This window comes from Elephas maximus, chromosome 4 (genome assembly GCF_024166365.1).
Source record: "Elephas maximus indicus isolate mEleMax1 chromosome 4, mEleMax1 primary haplotype, whole genome shotgun sequence".
NCBI lineage: Eukaryota > Metazoa > Chordata > Mammalia > Proboscidea > Elephantidae > Elephas > Elephas maximus.
Window position 1 is genome coordinate 70,121,811 of NC_064822.1, and position 4,156 is coordinate 70,125,966.

Sequence of the window (4,156 nt, forward strand, 5' to 3'; positions counted from 1 at the left end):
TTATTATTTACCCCTATTTTTCTAAGTAAAAACCTAACTTGTATTGTTCTATATCACCTTGTATCACTCTCCATATGGCAGTTCAATGCCTCCTGTATTTAGTTCCTCTTTTTGATTATTGTGATCTTTTACCTATTGACTTCCATGATTCCCTGTTATGTGTATTTTTTTTTTAATTAATCTTAATTTGTTTTTGTGATTTCCCTATTTGAGTTGATATCAGGACGTTCTGTTTTGTGACCTTGTGTTGTGCTGATATCTGATATTATTGATTCTCTGACCAAACAATATCCTTTAGTATTTCTTGTAGCTTTGGTTTGGTTTTTGTAAATTCTCTAAACTTGTGTTTGTCTGTAAATATCTTAATTTCGCCTTCATATTTCAGAGAGAGTTTTGTTGGATATATGATCCTTGGCTGGCAGTTTTTCTCCTTCAGTGTTCTGTATATGTCGTCCCATTCCCTTCTTGCCTGCATGGTTTCTGCTGAGTAGTCTGAACTTATTCTTATTGATTCTCCCTTGAAGGAAACCTTTCTTTTCTCCCTGGCTGCTTTTAAAATTTTCTGTTTATCTTTGGTTTTGGTGAGTTTGATGACAATATGTCTTGGTGTTTTTCTTTTTGGATCAATCTTAAATGGGGTTCAATGAGCATCTTAGATAGATATCCTTTCGTTTTTCATGATGTCGGGGAAGTTTTCTGTCAGGAGTTCTTCAACTATTTTCTCTGTGTTTTCTGTCTCCCCTCCCTGTTCTGGGACTCCAATCACCCGCAGGTTATCCTTCTTGATAGAGTCCCACATAATTCTTAGGGTTTCTTCATTTTTTTTAATTCTTTTATCTGATTTTTTTTCAGCTATGTTGGTGTTGTTTCCCTGGTCCTCCAGATGTCCCAGTCTGCATTCTAATTGCTCGAGTCTGCTCCTCTGACTTCCTATTGCATTGTCTAATTCTGTAATTTTATTGTTAATCTTTTGGATTTCTACATGCTGTCTCTCTATGGATTCTTGCAACTTACTAATTTTTCCACTATGTTCTTGAATAATTTTTTTGAGTTCTTCAACAGTTTTATCGGTGTGTTCCTTGGCTTTTTCTGCAGTTATCCTAATTTCATTTGTGATATCTTTAAGCATTCTGTAAATTAGTTTTTTATATTCTGTATCTGATAATTCCAGGATTGTATCTTCATTTGGGAAAGATTTTGATTCTTTTGTTTGGAGGGTTGGAGAAGCTGTCATGGTCTGCTTCTTTAAGTGGTTTGATATGGATTGTTGTCTCCGAGCCATCACTGGGAAACTGGTTTTTCCAGAAAATCCGCTAAAAAAAAAATGCAGTCAGATCCCTATCAGAGTTCTCCCTCTGGCTCAGGCTATTCGGATGTTAATGAAGCTGCCTGGGGAGGGTGGGGGAGGGAACAGAGAGATAGGAGAGTAGCACCTCAGAATATAGCCAGAGTTGCTTGTCTTGCTTGGAATGACTATTATATCTGAGATTCCCGCGGGTGCGTCGCCTATGTGTGCTGGCTGTGTGGAGATTGCCCGGGGGGTCTGGCCCGCTGGAGTCACGGTCAGATCCTCCGCTTCCAGCCCCACGCCCAGCGTCAAGGCTCCCCTACTGGGACGGTGCACTGTCGACTCCAAAATCAGTCGCTGCCTCCCGGGGACTTCTCGTCCCTCCAGCCGCGTGGCCGTGCCGCCTCTGCGAACCAGTTGGGCCGCCTCCCGGGGTTAGTTCAGATGGGTGGAGCAGCTCCCCGTGCTTGTGCCGTGACCGAGTGTCCTGGCTGGGACGCTGTTCTCCCCGCTCCAATACCAGTCGCTGCTTCCCGGAGACTTCCCTTACCGGCTGCGCCCCACACCGCCCACGCGACCCGGCTGGGTCCCTTCCCGGGGTTAGTTCAGGGGGGTGGAGCAGCTCTCCGTGTTTATGCCGTACCTGCCTCCAGTCCAAATCCCGGCGGGACGGTTCTCCGGCTGGAACGCTGCTCTTCCTGCTCCAAGACCAGTCACTGCCTCCCGGGGACTTCTCCTACCAGCTGCGTCCCACACCGCCCACAGAACCGGCTAGTCCCCCTCCCGGGGTTAGTTCAGGGGGGTGGAGCAGCTCTCTGTGCTTGTGCCGTACCTGACTGGTACGCTGGCTCCAGTCTCTGGAAACAATCACTGCTTCCCCGTATTAGTTCGTTCTCCGTCTCTAAATCTGTTTGTTGTTCAGGGTTTGTAGATTGTTATGTATGTGATCGATTCACTTGTTTTTCCGTGTCTTTGTTGTAAAAGGGATCCGAGTTAGCGTCTGCCTAGTCCGCCATCTTGGCTCCGCCTCACTTTTTAACATTTTAAAGAGGTCTTTTGCAGCAGATTTGCCCAGTGCAATAGGTCCTTTAATTTCTTGACTGCTGCTTCCATGGGTGTTGATTGTGAATCCAAGCAAAATGAAATTCTTGACAACTTCAATTTTTTCTCCATTTACTGTGATGTTGCTTATTGGTCTATTGTGAAGATTTTTGTTTTCTTTATGTTGAGGTGCAATCCATACTGAAGGCTGGAGTCTTCGATCTTCATCAGTAAGTGCTTCAAGTCCTCTTTGCTTGCAGCAAGCGGGGTTGTGTCATCTGTATATCGCAGGATGTTAATGAGTCTTCCTCCAACCCTGATGCTGTGTTCTGCTTCATGTAGTCTATTTCTCAGATTATTTGCTCAACACACAGACCGAATAAGTATGGTAAAAGGATACAACCCTGACATACTTCTTTCCTGACTTTAAACCACACGGTACCCTTTGTTCTGTTTGAACTACTACCTTTTGGTTTATGCTCAGGTTCTGCATGAGCACAATTAAGTGCTCTGGAATTCACTTAAGAAGAACAAAATATCACACTTAATACTGATAAAGTTATTTAAAGCAGGTGTTTTAAATCTGGGCCAAGTAGATTTACTAATAGTCCTCAGAAAAAACCTAACTGGAATTTTGATTGAAATTGTACTGAATCTATATTTGAGGAAAATTGGTATCTCTTTGATATAGCATCTTCCTATTCATGAAGAGCATCTTTCTCCACTTTTTATAGATATTTATAATATCTTTCAATGAAGTTTTGTAATTTTCTCCATAAAGTCAGGTTTTTCCTTGGAAGTTCAAAAGGTAGTGTTACAATTATATGCAAGAACAAAAGAACAAGACACTTCTGAAGAAGACTGGCAATGGGCTGGGGCAGGGAGAGAAGAGGGTACTCGTCATATAAGATATTTTTTTTAAAAAAGTAGATAGTGTTATATTAGTGCAAGAATTGACAAATAAACAAGACAGATCAGAGATCTCAGAAACAAACCCACATATATGGCAACTAGATACAAGGCGGCTGACATTGAAAAGTCAATTGCAGATCAGTGGGGAAAGTATAGACTATTTAACAAATGATGTGGAACAATGTTTTGGGTGGTTTCGTTGTTTTGAGCTACAACTGGCTGTACTAAATGAGACAACACTCAAACCTATTAAATTTGCAGCTCCAGTGTGGTAGTATATATTACAGAGCTTGAAGCATGTCAGCTATAATTCTTTGTTAATTTATACACTGAATAGCCAGTTTTTTTTTCTAATAGTATGCAGCTGGGTTTTTTTTGTTGGTGGTGTTGTTTTATTCTGTTTTTTAGGACAAAGACACTTAATCACAATTATTATGTGTTTACCAACATAATTTATCTGCAAGCATTTTTCAGTTACTACCTTTTATTTAAATATGGCTAGTGTTTCACCACCAGTGTTTGCAAGAATGTGGTTTTCACAAGACATTAGACATAATTTAGCTGAAATTTTATGGGCTAACTTTGTGCTTGCTGCTTTTTGCAATACACAGGATTTGTTGGTTATTGACCCAACTGCAGGCCTTTCCATTTCCCTTTTATTTTTTATTATAATTTTGTTTTTCCTTTTGGTGGAACTCCTTCAGTTAGAGGGGTTAAGTTGATGCAGCTAAATATGTGGTTTCAGAAACAGGAAGTTGTGATCATATTGCCTGATGACATCTATTTTCTTGGGGAAATGGGAGCCGAGGTGACTTGCTCAGATTATCAGGGTTGTCTAGCATTCCCATATTTTACAGATGAGGATCCATGGGCCAGAGAGTTGGAGTGATTTGCTTAACATTTCTCTTGAAAGAT